We start from the raw sequence: 17,846 nt of genomic DNA on the forward strand, positions 1-17,846 counted from the left end.
GGGGTGAGTGGGGGAGGCAACCAGTCAGTCCATGTTTCTGTCTCACATCTGTTAATGTCAAAAAACCATTGAAACCTGTAAAGAATTTTTGTGAGTTTATTTGAGCCAATATGCCAGGAAGCAGAACCTCAAGGAATTGAGATAATGCTCCAGAGAATGGCAGGTTACATTTGTATTTATACATTGCAGCCAAAGGAGGGACATAGGTGGGTTACATGAAATTCATTGGTGATGGATTAAGGAGGTGGGATAAAGCAAAGCGGGGGTGGGAAACCCCTGGGATTGGATAAAAAGTAAAATGATGGACACATACTTAGGTGGGTGCAGGAACAATTAACATGATAATGAAGGAATTTGTGGTATCTGTCCTGGTGCCCACCACATTTGGTTGTGCCCCAGGGGCTCCAGAAAAAGGGAAGTTACAAGTTACTCAGACATTTCAAGGGTATGTTATCATAGATGCAAAAAGACAGATAGGCTCAGTTAAGGTAAAGGTTGACCTTGTCAGTGAAGATACCGGCCTAGGATGTAACTGCCCACCATAACTGCATTTAGTTAAAGTTTAATTTCAGACCATCCTTTGTGGTGACTTTAGGTCTCTGCGTTTGCAAGACTGTCATGCAGGCCTCCCCTGAGCTTGTCAGGTCAGCATGTGGCCCCTTTCGTCCACATATTAATATTTCTCCCTCTCCCTCTCCCTCTCCCTCTCCCTCTTCCTCTCCCTCTCCCTCTCTCTCTCCCTCTCCCTCTCCCTCTCCCTCTCCCTCTCCCTCTCCCTCTCCCTCTCTCTCTCCTCTCTCCCTCCCAACTCCCTGAAAAGCAATGGGAAAAAATATCCTCTAACAACAAAAAATGTTTATGTTTATGTTTACTCCACACCCAGTCTATTTCAAAAAAGCATTGAGGTGCCTTAAAATGTACAAGAGATTGTAAAAATGTTTTTACACAATGCAAAGAGCACTAAAGGCCAAAGAGTGAAATAGAAGCTGAGATAGGTTGTTCCCTGATGTTCATGCCCAGAACCCTTCATCCCACTGCAGGTCAAGTGCATCATCCCAGCTGGCTCGTAACTGTCAGGAACAGGGAGGCAGGGCTCCTTAATCCAGTGTTACAGGCGAGGAACCTCTCAGGAGCTTCAAGATTTTCCCAAGTAAAGAGGCGGCAGATCTACTAGCAAATGTCCCACCTTCTGCCCGCCCCAGGGTTTCCGATGCCCGGACCTCAGCAGGGTGACCCTGGAAGCAGGGGTGGCTCATGAACTCTGTTCTGACTTGAGGTCCAGCCCCTGTGCTGTTGGGGCTCCCAGCGCCCCTGCCAACACCGAGGCCACCCTCCCCTCCGCCCTCACCCCACTGGTCCCGCTGAGCCTGTTCCCCCTAGAGCAGTCACTCCAGGCCTGAAGCACAGCCTGTTGTCAGGTCCCTCGGGGCTAATGCTTGGCCTGAGGCCCTGAGGAGTGGGGCGCTGAAATTCTGTATTGTTACCCAAGTGCCCAGGCCAGAACCTCAGGGCTTGTTCTCAGGTCTAGACAGAGAAGTAACTGGGGAGACAGGCAGTGAGAGGGGGCAGTAGGGCCCCCGCTCTCCAGGGGAGGGGGCAGTAGGCCCCCAGCGCACCCAGGTGGCACCCTGTGATGTTCCTGTGGCACCTGCTGCCAGTCCCACCAGCCTCCCTGCTTCAGTGGGCGGGTGGGAGGGAGGGGCCGCTCCTCAGGCTTTCCAGGTGCAGGTGCCATAGGAAACAGGGAAACCAGGCTTGCAGTGGAGGGCTCCCGAGTCTGAGGCAGGGTGTGTCCCATTCACTGTGTGTGTGTGTGTGTGTGTGTGTGTGTGTGTGTGTGTGTATTAATGCAAATCATGAATCAAAGGCCATAATGATAAGGAACAATGCCTTGGTCTCAATAAAATAAAAACCCTTCTAATAACAGGGCTGTCTATGCCCTGAATGGATTGGTCACGTGTGAGGAGCAATGGGAGAGGGGGGGCTCCCACCCCTGCAGCAGCCCCCAGACAGGCTGGTGCCCACTGGTGCCCGCCTGCCAGGGGCGCCGCGTGGGGCTCCTCAGCTCCACTGGCTGGTAGAGGCTCTGCCTCTGCTTCCAATGCCTCTGGATGCAGGGAGGCCCCTTGTGTGCCTGCCCCATGCAGACTTGGCTACGTGTCCCAATAGTGGGGCGCCTGTTCACTCTCCCTTCAGCCTGAATGAAACATCAAGCAGGGCAGCCCTCCTGTGAACATGATCTCCTTTCTGACATTTCTCACCTCTCCTCTCCTCCTGGGCCTTGGGGGATAAAGCTTTAGGCCTTTGGAGAGACCGCCGTCTCAAAAAGATTGCTGTTGGGAGGCAGAGGAGGCAGCCTTTTTGCGTTTTCATCTGTGCTGTAGTTTAGACAGTTGCTATTTCCATGTCTCCCAGTTCACAAATCTCTTGTTTCCACAACACGCAACTTATTGTTGAGCCCATCAACAGGCATAAGGTTTTGGATTTTATATTTTTCACACATACATTCTTCTTTTCTTTCATTTTTGTTTATTTTTATGTTTGTTATAAACACCTGAATGTACTTTTAAAATGCTGGGGTGGTTTATCATCAAACCTGTCATTCTGTGTTGATTTCTACTATTTTCTCTTGATGATCAATCACATGTTGGCTTCTTCGCGTCTAGTGTTTTGTTGGGTGCTGGACACCACGCTTTCCATCCTGAGGCAGCCGTATCTGGATGGGTTTCCATAGATCTTGTGCTTCATTTGGCAACAACTTATTAAATTTCAGACAGATGTGGTCCGTCTGAGGCTTGCTTTTAAATAAGTCCAGGTGTCTCTCTAGAGCAGCCATGACCAGTCCCAGCTCTCTTCTGGGGGACTCGTCTTCAGGGAGTCTCTGCGGCCGGGGCCCGCAAGGAGGGATTCCCGAGCCTGAGGGCTCCCGCCTCCCAGAAGAGGCTCGGTCTTCAGTCGTGTCCTTCCAGGCCTCTTGGGATCTCATCCATGTATGTGCAGCTTGGTGCTCAACCAAAGAATCAAGAAGAATCTTCATGACATTTCAGAGACTTTTTCTGCTTAAAACCCTCCTCTCTGGTGCTCACCCCGCAAACACCAGCCATCTTACCATTACCACTCCTACTCCCTGCCTCCAGCATGTTTTGTTTTGTTATGTTTTAAGTGATTTTAGAGAGAGAGGAAGGGAGAGAGGAACATCGATAGAAACACCAATGCGCTGCCTCCCATACGCCCATACCGGGGACCAAGCCTGAACCCGGGCCATGCCCTGACCAGGAAGGGGACTGGGCTCCTGATGACAGGACGATGCAGCTCTTGAGCCACGGGCTAGGCTCCTCCGGGGGTTGGAATCCGTGCTCCTGGCCACAGCACGGGTCTCCTTCCGCCCAGCCCCTTCCTGAGGCCTCACCTACCCAGAGCTTCCTGGCGGCTCCAAGTGGAGCCCAGGCCCTTACTGGGCAGGGCCTGAGCCCGACAGCACAGAGCCCGCTTCTGGCCCCACCACCTCCCAGCTGTGCAGCTTCAGGCAGAGAAACGGAGCCTCAGTCTCCCTGTCAGAGGGGACAAAGCTCCCTCTGGGCGGCTGGTGGGACGCAGTGAGGTGGTGCCTTTGGCTGCTGCCCAGCTTGCGACCAGCACTCTCCTCCCCTCCCTTCTTAGTCCTTCCTTCCTTCCATGGCAAATAAACCCAGAGGTTAGCAAATAGTCTCCTTTCAGCAGAATGCACTCTCCTATTGGGGTCCGAATGGCCAGTTCCCCTAGGCACCAGCTCCCATACCCATGCTGACTCCATCCTCAGGACAGTGCTGACCATGCCTCTCTGGTCCTCACACCCTGCTCCTCTGCCCACCCTGTCCTGCCTCAGCTTGGCCAGCACCACGCTTGCCAGCCATCCCACTGCCCGGCTTCCTGTCCCCTCTGTCCAGTCCCACCTCCACACTGTGACCAGCCGACCTTTCTAAGTTAGGATCGACTCCTGTCACTTTGCGTGTGTAAGAGCTGCCCACATGCAGTCCCTGCGGGCTGCACAGCATGGACCCTGGCAGCACATTTCTCCCCTGCTCCCATGTCCTAGCATCACACCCCAACCAGTTGGAAGACTGGAGAGTAATTAAAAGAGGTGTCAGGACTGAGACTGAGCCTTGACTGTGGGAGCCTAAATGAAATGTAGACTTAAGTTGACAATAATGTACCAATATTTGTTCATTAACTGTAACAGTTCTGTAGAAAACTAGAAAGAGGAGAAATTAAAAGTAAAATAAGAGAAACCTATTGCATAAACCTGGAAACCTGGAGGACTTGGGTGATTTCCTAGTAAAAATACACATTAATAAAACAGAACATAAAATGAAGACACTACAAACAGACCAATTAGCTACCTGGACAAAGCTGTATCCTCTCCTCCTTCCTCTGCTCTCACCCCCTCAGGCCTACAGGACACAGAGCACCAGGGAGCTCTCTGTACTCTCAGGGGATGGCGGGAGGGTTTAAGCTGACCAGCCTCTGGGGTTCACCTGATGCACGCATGTGGCCGCGATGGAGGTGCGGCTGGAATTGGGCAGTACAGCCTGCTCACCGGCCCTTGAGGAACAGAGAAAATAGGCTCTACTCACAAACATACTGCACTTACACTCTCACTCCCTTTCTATTCCTTTAGAAACATATTTTCTTAGAGATATTTATACCAAAGTGTCTTCTGCAACACAGAAGTTCAGTAGTGAGATTTCTCCAAGTTTACTTTGTGTACATGGTGTGTCCTTAAAGAGGGCTGTGTGTGAATGCGATGTGTGGTTGGCCATTTCTGTGAAATCAGAGGCACAGAGGGCAGAGCAAGCCTGTATTAGTGCGACTGCCACAGTTCCTGGAGTTTTCGCACCTTTATCTCCAGACTCAGGGCCAGGAAACAAAGGAACACGGACTTCACACTCACAATGACCGCAGGAATCTGCAAAACCACGTTCTTATAGGAGCTAAAGGGCAGGGACATGGGCAACCAGAGGGAGGCTAACAGCTCACCAGGAGCAGGTGCACGGCCATGTCTGGGCAGCCCACCTTCTCCACCTGCAAGAACCAGCACCACCACAGCCTGTCCCCCAGTCCTGATGCTTTAAGCCACGGCTTTGGTGTGGTTTGTTACTCAGTAGCAGGTAACTGGAACTGTAGCTTCAGTAGGTAAGGAAGCAAGAAGAAATATTTTACTGGCTGACACATTACCTGCTTATATTGTGCTTTTATTCTAAAGGGCGTATTAGCTCATCTGAAAAGAGATGGCAAAATATCATAATCATTAATGCCTTGGATTGATGAGTATTATTTAACATATGTTGAATAACCATAAACTATGATATTATCTTTAAACTAGATAAAGTGATACTTATCTAATAAACCTTTTGAAATTTTTATAAAACTCAACATTGCTACAAATATAATCTCAGTAGACACACTACCTTTTATAGTATAAGACGAGTAATTGCGATCAGCTGTAATACCCTCAAATGAGGTCTAAAACAGATAGAGAAGCCATAAAAAGAAGTAAAGCAAGAAAAAAAGTATACTAATAATTTTACATAGACAATAAAGAAACCTTACTTGTCAAAAATATATTCCTATCTAATAAAAGGGTGATATGCAAATTAACTGTCACTCTGTCACAAAGATGGTGGTGCCCATAGCCACAAGATGGCGGCGCCCAGTTCCCTCAGCCCTGCCAGAGTCCCCGGTCCTGTCAGCCCCATTGCTGGAGTCCCCGGTCCTGTCAGACATACCGGGGGTGGGGGTGGGTTGGGGGGCGCGTGGCAGGTGAGTGGCGCAGCTGGATCCATCCTTAGGCAGATCCAGCCACGCTGCTCATCCCCCGCTGGACAGAGAACAGACAGCAGGGCGTGGCGGCTTTGCTCCCATGGTGGTGGTGAAGCCCCCAGGCCCTGCAGACAGAGAGAGGACAGCAGGGCGTGGTGGCTTCGTTGCAGCGGCAGCAGCAAAGCAGCCAGGCCCTGCAGAGAGCAGAGAACCGCGGGGAGTGGGCCTAAGCTATCAGTAAAAGGGCAGAGACTCCATTTTTGTGCTAGGCCCTTCCTCCTGTCCCCAGAATAACCTCCCTTCCGAGAAAAACTACAAGAAAGCAGCTAGGCCCAAATTGGGCTAATACTGTAGCATGCTCCTTCACCCATCAGGTGCCAGGGCCAGCCTGACAGGTTGAACCGGGCTGAGGTAGGGAGGTGGGAATTGAGAAAAGAAAGAAAGACAGGAGAGCAGGATCGGGAGGACTACAGAGACTGCAGCAAGTTTATTAACTGCGTAATGCCTTTTGTGCACAAAACACTGAATAGGAGGTCTGTCAAGAGAAATGTATTCTTTGTTCCTCTTAATCTCTAAGGGAGAGACAGAGCAGAAGGACAAATTCTCAGTACAGCAAATCTCAGTAAATAGTTACAGACTTCTTGGTAAGCTATGAAAGGTTGCTCTCATTCTACTGATAACCGCCATCCAAACAAGCCTGGGAAAACTGTGTGGGTAGGGGACAGCCTTGCTAGTCCCTTCAGGTGACCTGGAACTGACCAATCGGGGTCAGCCAACTCAGGGGACCCTCCCCCTGCCCCAGACCCCTATAAAACCTTTGTCCTGTTGAAGCTCTCTCTCTCTCTCTCCACCTCGCCGCTGCGCCAGTGTGTGTGTGTGTGTGTGTGTGTGTGTGTGTGTGTGTGTGTGTGTGTGTGTGGACTGAGCTCGAGCTATAGCTCTAATAAAGGCTCTTTGCTTTTGCATTGTACTCGGCTCCCTGGTGGTCTTTGGGGATCACGAAATCTGGGCATAACATCAGTAGGACATCCCCTGATGGCTCCTGGATTGGAGAGGGTGCAGGTAGGGCTGAGGGACCCCCGCCCCTCCCATGCACAAGTTTCATAGCACCAGGCCTCTAGTGAAATAAAAAAACCATTGGTCAGTCCCATGTCAAAACTGTCATCTTCATCCAAAAATCAAGAAATGTTCTTAACTTTTCTTTTTTTTTCTCTTAACTTAGACTTAAATTGTCTAAGTCAGTGGTTCTCAACCTTCCTAATGCTGCGACCCTTTAATACAGTTCCTCATGTTGTGGGGCCCCACAACCATAAAACCATTTTCATTGCTACTTCGTAACTGTAATTTTGCTACCGTTATGAATTGTAATGTAAATAAATATCTGTGTTTTCCGATGGTCTTAGGCGACCTCTGTGAAAGGGGTCGCAACCCAGAGGTTGAGAACTGCTGTCAGGGGTCGCCCAAGACCATCGGAAAACACAGATATTTACATTATCATTCATAACAGTAGCAAAATTACAGTTATGAAGTAGCAATGAGAATAATTTTATGGCTGTGGGCCACCACAACATGAGGAACTGTATTAAAGTGTCGCGGCATTAGGAAGGTTGAGAACCACTGACTTAGACAATTCTTTTAGTGAGATTCTATGTCTGTGTGGGATTTGTTCATATACTCCTTTGCTTATTGATTTGGCAAATAGTTATTAATCACTTATTACTGTGCCAGACATTGTGTTAGGTGCTGGAGATGTCCTGGTGAATTAGGCGTGGTTTCTGTCCACAGTCAAGATTGGTGGGTAATTAAAATGTGGACACACTGTTACCAAAGAGTGTGACTGATGACAGGACAGGACACTATAGTAATATGATTTTGTTGATTCTTCTTAAAAGTTTCTTTAGCTCAATAGATTCCAGGCTGTGGCTGTTAAAACATTGCTGTTTATTTTCTAAATCAAGCATGTCAAACTCGCGGCCCACAACGAATATTTTTGCGGCCCAGCCAATATAACAGTATGTAAGAAATGTTTCAATAAAAATTTCGTAATTTAATTTTTACAATATCCTATTATACATAATTAATAACAAACTACCACATTCACTAATGACTAATTACTACAATCGTGTTGCATTCATTTCCCTTACGTGCTTAAGTGCAGGCGCACCATTTCTCTCCACTAATACTAGCAGTGAATATTTTAGCAGCCGATGGCCACGTCATTAGTCTTGGATTGACTTGTTTGGTGTGCGCAACAGGAAATATTTTGCTTTTGGAGAACAAGAAAAATAGTTTTATTTGTGTTACGCTTATTAATTTGTGCAGTTATTCAGTGTCTGGTAAGTTAATGTTCAAGAAAAATATTAATTTTTATTAAAATGTTCTATTATTTTATGTTAATGATGACTCATTTATTTCAGCCCTTTGTATTCAGTATGTCTCTATCGGAATAAACTTATTTTCTATGGAAATCAAAGCTTTTAGCTTTTGTTTGTTTGTGGCCTGCATAAACTTACACCTCGTTTATTTGGCCCCTGTTAGTCTTTGAGTGTGACATGCTTGTTCTAAATAGTTCGCTTTTGCTGGGTGTGCTCGACTTGACCCCTCACTCCCTGTGCCATTGGCCTTGCACCGTATCAGAGGAGGACCCTTTTGTTACACTGTGTCCTGATGCTGCTGACCCACAAAAGAGAACACATGAGAAACACCATGCATTGCCTTTCCTTTAAGGCTTCAAGCTGATGCCTAAGTGCACTTTTTGAAAGAAAGAGTATCTTCAGAGAGCAACATGAAGACCATTCTTTTTTTTAAATATATTTTTATTGATTTCAGAGAGGAAGGAAGAGGGAGAGAGATAGAAACATTAATAATGAGCGAGAATCATTGATGGCTGCCTTCTGCACATCCCCTACTGGGGACCGAACCCACAACCTGGGCATGTGCCCTTGATTGGAACCGAACACGGGACCCTTCAGTCCTCAGGCCAACACTTTATCCACTGAGCCAAACCAGCTAGGGCTGAAGATGCTTCTTAACAACACAGAAGTAATTTCAATTGTCTACAGTCTGCTTTTCCTCACACAGCTTTAGATCTATGGCTGGGACTTTGACCTGCCTTATTCACCTTTGTAGACCCTGTGAGCATATAATACATGTTTGCTGAATGATTCACTGAAGAAAAAATGACTATTCAAGATCATTACTATGTTCCAATTGTGTGAGGTTTTTTTTGTTGTTTGTTTTTTTTTTAAATCTGGGCATGTTCAAAACTTTGATTTTTTCCAAAATATATTTTTATTGATTTGAGAGAGAGGAAGGGAGAGGGAGAGAGAGAGAGAAATATCAATGATGAGAGAGTCCCCTGAATATAGAATTGAACTGTGACCATCCTGGTTCATGAGTTGATGCTCAAACACTGAGCAACACTGGCCTGGCCAAATCTTTGATTTTTAAACCACTTTAGCAAACTACCAAAAAAGAAAAAAAAATAAAGACAGAAAGCAGGACAAGCATGGTGCCCAGCTGTTTTGTTTTGTTTTGTTTTTTTTACTCTTTTACATGTGAAAGATATTTTAAAGCATTATCTCAAGAAAATAGTTTTTCATTTCTTATTCATAAACTTCATTATTGTCTATGTGTCAGGCACAATTTAGTACAAGAACAAAACTAAATTATTAACCTATTTTGTGAAATGAAACCTAAACCAATTTGCATTTTTTCAATAAGCCATTGTTAGTAGAGTGCCAAACAGATATTAAACAATTAACAAAACATTACCAAAAATTTATTTCCCTTTAGATGACAGATCATCATTGAAAATGACTGGAAAATGATTTTCTAGCAAAAGAAGCGGCCCCAGGAAAAAAAAAAACGATCGCTGGAGGAATAAGCTGCGAAAGTGACAGCAAGGACCCCTCCCAGGAGGGCTGAGCTGACCCCTGAGCACCGCCTCCTGGGGTCCAGACTGAGGCTCTCCTCTGACCCCCAGGTCTCTCTACAGGAGCCACAACTTGGGGAGGAGGGCTGCAGCCCCTCCTTCCCGCCCCACCCCTGTGGGTCACTGCTCCCGGCCCCCGCCTCCCGGGTCCCGCCTCCCTCCCTCCCAGCGGCAGGTGCCTGTCCAGCAGCATGGCCATGGCCATCACCTCCTCGGGCGCCCCAGCAGCCATGGCTGCAGATGGGAGGGATGAGCGCTCACCTCTGCTGTCCGCCCGCCACTCGGGACACGTCACCCCCACCGCCCTGCCAAGCTTACCGGAAAGCAGCCCGCGAGGTGAGACTCACATTGCCCTTCCCACCCGCGGGCCCAGTGGGAGAGGGCGCTGTCCCCTGGGGGAGAGGAGCATTGTCAGGGAGAGGAACGGAGGGGGGGAAGAGGGACTCTGTCCGGGGTGGGGGCGGGGGGGTGGGAAGAGGGGCGCTGTCCGGGGTGGGGCGGGGAGAGGGGGGCTGGCCGAGGGGGGGTAGGGGAGGGAAGGGGGGAGGCGCGCTGTCCCGGGGTGGAGGGGGAAGAGGGACACTGTCCCCAGCGGGAGAGGAGCTCTGTGGATGGGGGGCAGGGGCGCTGTCCCAGAGGGGAGAGGAGCATTGGGGTGGGGGAGGGGGGAGGCGCGTTGTCCCGTGGTGGGGGTGGGGAGAGGGGAGGGGGCGCCGACTGCTTGTGGCTGCAGGCTTTCTGGTGTGTGTGAGAGTGTGTGCGCGCCCCCGCCCTCTGACCTGGGTGCGGGGCGCCATGGGCATGGGGAGCCGGCCTCTCTGATTCAGAGTGAACTCAGGCCATGGGGAGGCGGGGCGCTGCGGGTTGGCACAAACCCTTTCAGCTGAGGAGGAGCCTGGGCGCGCTGCTCCACCTTGGCTTTTATCCTTGAAAAGCTTAATTTGAAAAAGGTGCGTCTGCTAGATTCACCCACCAATACTCGGGTCAGTCCGGGGAATTGCCTTAACAACGGGACAGAGTTAATCAATTTTCCTGTTAGGCCCAGGATTCCTGCCTCTCCTTGTTACTGCTGCTTGGGAATGAGGAGGGAGAGACGGAAGATGGGGTGTTTTTGATGTATATCTAGGTGAGATTGAAATTAACTTTAATAAGTAACCCAAGTTAATACTGTGTATATGTCTATCCATTTTTCTTCTCTAGATAGAATCCAAAAAGAATTGATAGCTGTTTGGGAACTGGAGAAAGAAGGAGCTATTTACCAAATTATCAAATTTATTCAAAGATCTTTGTTGTAAGCCTTTTAGTTCACTTGTGTGGGTAAAATAAGGTGGGGTCAGGAGTATAGAAAATGGAAGGCAATACTTAAAAAAAAAACACTTAAGAGTAGTGAAATTGGTCAAAAATGGCTCTTGCAAATGTAGCTTAAGTGCATCTGTCTTTTCCAGATGAATGTGAGAGGTTTAAAAACCCTAGGAGGTACATGTCAATGTTTTTGACAATCTGGGCAGATCGTGTTTCTTGTACACACTTTTTCCAAGTCCCAGCTGGAATTGGAGCGGCTGTGGAGCAGGTTAGACTTGTGTAGTATTTAAACATTTTTACTTAACACATGATAGCTTGAAAAGCAACTACTGAGATCTTAATCCACACTTAGCAAGAAGCAGGAAAGTGAAAAGAAGTTTAGCTGTGAATATTTCAACGTGATCAATGAGTGAGAAATAAGGTACAAAATCGAACAGAAACTCACCCGAGAAAGCACACGGTCCTGCTCTGGGTCAGCATTAAACTCTGTCAGAGGATGCCAAGTGGAGAACTTCCTTAAATGGGCACATTTGATATTAATATCTCACTGTTAGCTAAATATTATGGTCTAGATCTAGAATATGTTTAACTACTTACCAATTAATGTTTCAACTTTATCAAGCCACCCTTTTAACACAAAATATTTGACAGTTTGTTAAGAGGAGGAGTTTGGGTTTAATGAACTTCCTATAATATATTTCATGTCCTCTATGTCGCATCTATGTTTTTGATCAAATACTGGCGAGATTATTCCACCAAATGGTCATACTCATAGATCTGCCTGTAGACTTCATCATTTGTCATATATTTGTTTAATCTGATAAGGCTCCTCAAACTGCAAAATAAGGTACAACTTTCAGTTCAGCCACTGAGAAAAAGAAGTTTCATTCCAGAAACTTTTAAGAACCAAAGAAATTCAAGTGTTAAAAAACAGAATTGGACTGAGTACATTTTAAAGATACTGGCTTTATTCAATGATTCTGGCAGCATCCCATCCAGCCAATAGAAGGGAGTTCTGAGGAGCTGTGCCAATGAGAGACTGTTCTAGGTAGAAGGAGGCAGGAACAAGGAAGTCATATAGCAAAGCGTGGACTGGCTGTGACCTGGACACTTTCCTCGGGGATGACAGATGACCTCACAGTGCTGGCCCGGCAGCTCCGCAAGGACTAGTTAACCCTCCCATTTCCAGGAGAGGCTGCACATGTGATTGTCTCCTTTTGGTGACATGGGGCTGACCATAAGTTGCTCCATGTGGGGCCTGTTGTCTTGTTTTTAATAACTGCAACAGACAGCCCACTTTACTGCAGATCACCTACTTATCCACTAATGGGAGAGCAACCCCAGCTGTAATAAGCATTAGTATAACCAGCGCCCTCATGACATTGATTGTTCTTATCCTATTAACTATTCTAGAATTTGCGAGTAGCTCTAAATATGTATTCACCTTACTGGTTAGTCTTCATCTACATGACAATGGTTAGTGACCCACCAAATGCACGCATACCACATAGTCAACTCAAGCCCCTTATGACTTACAGGAGCCCTATCAGCCCTTGTCATAACAGCAGGCTTAGTTATATGATTTCACTTTAACTCACCATTATTATTAAATGTAGGCCTGGTTACTAATATATTAACCATTTACCAGTGATGATGAGATATTGTTTGAGAAAGGACATTTTAAGGCCACCATACACCCATTGTACAAGAAGGACTCCATTATGACATAATTTTTTTATTTATCGTCTCTGAAGTATTTTTCTTTTCAGGATTTTTCTGAGCTTTCTATCATTCAAGGCTAATCCATACTCCAGAACTAGGTGAATATTGATCCCCATCAGGCATCAATCCTCTTAATCCCTTAGAAGTACCTCATCTAAATACATCTGCTCTGGCATCTCTATCACTTCAGCTCATCATAGTTTAATATTAGGGAGTTGCAAGCACATGGTTCAAGCACTAATCATTATGATTTGTGTAGGCTTGTAGTTCACATTACTTCAAATCTCAGAATATCACGAAACATCATTTTCTATATCAGACGGTGTCTACAGGTCAACGTCCTTTATAGCCACAGGATTTATTGGCTCTACCTTCCTTATTGTATGCCTCCTATACCAACTAAAATTCCACATCACATCTCATCATTTTGGATTTGAAGCTGCTGCCTGATATTGACACTTTGTAGATGTCATATGACTATTCTTATATGTCCCTAGCTATCGATGAGGATTTATTCTTTTAGTATTATTTAGTACAACTGACTTCCAATAAGTCAGTTTTGGTAAAATCCAAAAAGGAATAATTAATCTTGTACTTACTTTATTTATCAATACTAGCATCTTTACTTGTAATAATCACATTTTATCTTCCCCAAACAAATGTTTATGCCAAAAAATCAAGCTGTTATGAATGTGGTTTTGACCTAAGAAATGCTAAAGGGGCTACTGTAAAAAGAAGAAATAGAAAGAGAGGGAGGAACACAGGCATAAAGAATAAAAATGGCAACAAACAAGTACCTATCAAGTACCTTAAATATAAATGGATTAAATGCTCCAATCAAAAGACACAGGGTAGCTAAATGAATACAAAAACATGACCTACACATATGCTGTCTACAAGAGACCCCCCTTAGATAAAAGGACTCCCACAAACTGAAAGTGAAGAGATGGGAAAAATATTTCCAGGAAAATAGAAATGAAAAGAAAGCTGCGGTAGCAATACTCATATCTGACAAAATAGACTTCAAAGTGAAGGCCATAATAAGAGATAATGAAGGCCACTTCATAACACTAAAGCGATTGATGCAACAAGAAAATATAACTCTGGTAAACATATATGCACCCAATACAGGAACACCCAAATACATTAAAAAAAACAAAAACACTCCTGGATGAGATCAACAGTAATACAATATAGAAGGGGACTTTAACACCCCACTGACATCACAGGATAGATATTCTAGACCAAAAAAATCAATAAGGAAATAGGACCTTAAATGACACACTAGATCAGATGGAATTGATTGACATTTTCAGGACATTTAATTCTAAAGCTAAAGAATAAAAAAAAATAAAGCTAAGGAATATACATTCTTCTCAAGTGCACATGGGACATTTTCAAAGATAGGCCACATGTTAGGACACAAGCTAAGTCTCTACAAATTCAAGAATACTGAAATTATATCAAGCATCTTCTCAGACCACAATGGCATGAAATTAAAAATCAGCTACAATAAAAACACTAAAAAACAATCAAACACATGTAGACTAAATAGCATGCTATTAAACAATAAATGGGTTACCAAAGAGTTCAAAGAAAAAATAAATCATACTGGAAACAAATGAAAGTGAACACACAACAAACCCAAATCTATGGGACACAGCAAAAGCAGCCTTGAGAGGAAAGTTCATAGCACTACAGGCCAACCTGAAAAAAAAAAAAAAAAGAGAGAGAAAAAGAGAGAAGGAAAAATTAGTAATCAATTCTCTAACCCTAAAATTTAAAGAATTAGAAAGAGAACAACAAGAAAAGATCAGAGTAAGTAGAAGGAAGGAAATACTAAAGACCAGAGCATAAATAAATGACATAGAGACTAAAACAAAACAAAACAAAACAAACAAAAGATCAATAAAACCAAGAGGTGGTTCTTTAAAAGAATAAACAAGATTGATGAACCTTTAGCCAGACTCATCAAGAAACAAAGAGAGAGCCCAAATAAATAAAATCAGAAATGAAAGAGGTGAATTAACCACTGACCCCACATAAATACAAAGAATCATAAAAAATACTATGAATGACTTTATTCCAAAAAATGGACAACCTGGACAAAATGGACATATTCCTAGAAAAATTCCAATCTTCCAAAACTCAATCAGGAAGAATCAGAAAATTCTGATAGGCCAATAATGACTGATGAAATTGATGCAGTAATAAAATAAAAATAAAAAAAAACTTCCAGCAAACAGAAGCCCTAGCCCAGATGGCTTCACAGGGGAATTTTACCAAACATTCAAAGAAGAACTAACACCTATACTCCTCAAACTATTCCAAAAAATTAAAGAAGAAGGAACACTTCCAAGCACTTTCTATGAGACCAGCATTACCCTAATTCCAAAACCAGATAAAGATGCTACAGAGAAAGAGATCTACAGACCAATATCCCTGATGAACATAGATGCTAAAATCCTCAACAAAATATTAACAAATTGGATCCAGCAATACATTACAAAGATCATACACCATGACCAAGTAGGATTTTTCCACTTAGGTATGCAAGGTGGTACAATATTCACAAATCAATAAATGTGTTGCATCACATAAACAGATTGCAAGACAAAAATCACATGATCATATCAATTGATGCAGACAAAGCATTTGACAAAATCCAACACCCTTTCTTGATAAAAACTCTTGGCAAAGTTAGAAGAGAGGGATCATATCTCAACATAATAAAGGCTATATATGACAAACCTACATCATACTCAATGAACAAAAACTAAAACCATTTCCCCTAACAACAGGAACAAGATATGGATGCCCACTTTCACCACTCATAGTATTAGAAGTGCTAGCCATAGCGATTAGACAAGAAGAAGAAATAAAAGGGATCTAAATTGGAAAGGAGAAAATAAACTGTCATTATTCGCAGATGACATGATATTGTACATAGAAAACCCTAGACTCCATCAAAAATGACTAGATTCAATACATAACTTCAGAAATATAGCAGGATACAAAATTAACACCCAGAAATTGATGACATTTTTATACACCAACAATGAACTCTCAGAGAAAGCAAGAAAACAATCCCAAAAAATTAAGATAATTAGGAATAAACTTAACCAAGGAGGTAAAAGACCTGTACTCAGAAAACTATAGGACATTGAAAAAAAAAAAAGATATAAACAAGTGGAAGAATATACCATGTTCATGGATTGGTAGAATCAACATATTAAAATGTTCATACTACCCAAAGCAATCTGTAGATTCAATGCAATTACTATTAAAATACCAAATACCTATTAAAATACAAAGAAAGTGAAAGAGAAACAGCACGAGCCCTGGCCTGGTGGTTCCACCGCCCCCTCCGCCCTCCCACTGCAGGCAGGAGCAGCGCCTCTCCAGTACTAATAATTTTTTTATTTTTTATTTTTATTTTTTATTGATTTTACAGAGAGGAAGGAAGAGGGATAGAGAGTTAGAAACGTCAATGAGAGAGAAACATCAATCAGCTGCCTCCTGCACACCTCCGACTGGGGATGTGCCCGCAACCAAGGTACATGCCCTTGACTGGAATCGAACCGGGGACCCTTCAGTCCACAGGCCAACGCTCTATCCACTGAGCCAAACCAGTTAGGGCTCCAGTACTAATTACTTTTAAAACTCTTTTTGTAAGGACAGAGATTAAATTTTGGAGGTATTTCAGGATCCATTGGATTAACTTAGTCATTTTTTCGTCAATTAAAAAGTCTCTTAAACTTTCAATTTGGAAAGGTTGTAAAACAAGCTTCTATAATAATAAAAGCTTCACATGCTAAGTAGACCAGATGTCCTTCCAGACAACCTTCCGGATGAAGCCAGGGCTGCAAGGGAAGTCTGGGTTCCAGGTGCCACAGGGAAGCCAGTGATGGCAGCCAGGAGAAGAAAGGCCTACTCTTGCATGAATTTCGTGCATTGGGCCTCTAGTAATTAATTATTATGATATACATTTTGTAAAAACTGGGTAAGACACCAATTAAACTTTAAAATAGTGTGAGTATTAAATATTTTATCCAGACTACAAGATTTTGTTTAATTTACATAAGTATTTAATTTTTTTAAGCCAGTAAATTATTATATCCTGTAATGCCATCTGGAGAGAAAAAATGCACAACACATAATACAAAGATGAATACATATCATACAAACACTACAGACCATGTACATAATTCAAGAGTAACTCACCTTTTTTCCTTAAATATATATTTCCATTATTTTTTAATCCTCACCTGAGGAGTGAGGATATTTTTTCCATTGATTTTTAGAGAATGGAAGGGAGAAGTGAGGTGGGGAGAGAGATGGGAGAGAGGGAAACATCAATGTGGCAGAGACACATCTCCCACACGTGCCCTGACTGAGAGTGGGATCGGACCTGCATCCCAGGTACGTGCCCTTGACTGGGAATCAAACCTGCAACCCTCTGATGTATAGGACAATGCTGTAACCACTGAGCACAACCAGCCATGGCTGTATTTTCATTTTTTAAATTAAAAGTAATTTAGTGTATGAGAATTTTTAATTTTTGGAAACCTCAATTTTCAGTGATAATGAAAAATTAAGCAATCAGTATTTCCTACAACTTTTATTAACATATTTTATTATTTTAAATTTAGGCACCCAAAGACCGCTGCAATCTGGCCATTTTAAAATGAGATTTCTAGAGAGATCTTCCTATTTCTGTAAAGCAATTACCAGTAACAGGATTTCTATCAGGAGTATTAATGAGAGCTGGGATCTGGAAGTTTCTGGCCTTGGAGACACAATTTCCCATGTTAACTGTAGTGGGGTTTTTTGAAACATTGGCAGGCTGAGTAAATTCTCTAGGGAGGTAATGTTAGTGGGTCAAAGTCTGCTGCTTATGAGTACCATGGGGCTCTTAGTCCTCAAGTGTCAGTCAACCTTCTTACATGCCTTGGTTTCTCTCTCTGGCTGTCTCATACAGCTGTGAGTGAGGACTCGGAGCACTAGGTGACCAACATTTATACGGCCATCACTGGATTAATCAATTTCTTAATTACAGTTGAGTTGGGGACCCTACACGTCATGGGGA

The 17,846-nt window shown here is 44.0% G+C and overlaps 1 long non-coding RNA gene across 1 annotated transcript in view; it reads left to right on the plus strand.

The window, feature by feature from the left end:
- The first annotated feature begins 9,743 nt into the window (after positions 1-9,743).
- The window catches only part of LOC308251185, a 35,667-nt gene continuing 27,564 nt past the window's right edge, over positions 9,744-17,846 (plus strand). The window contains exon 1 of the long non-coding RNA XR_013960906.1: positions 9,744-10,069. This is a non-coding gene — a long non-coding RNA (uncharacterized lncRNA). The remainder of the gene's footprint in view (positions 10,070-17,846) is intronic.

Source organism: Plecotus auritus (assembly GCF_963455305.1).
Source record: "Plecotus auritus genome assembly, chromosome: 6".
Lineage (NCBI taxonomy): Eukaryota > Metazoa > Chordata > Mammalia > Chiroptera > Vespertilionidae > Plecotus > Plecotus auritus.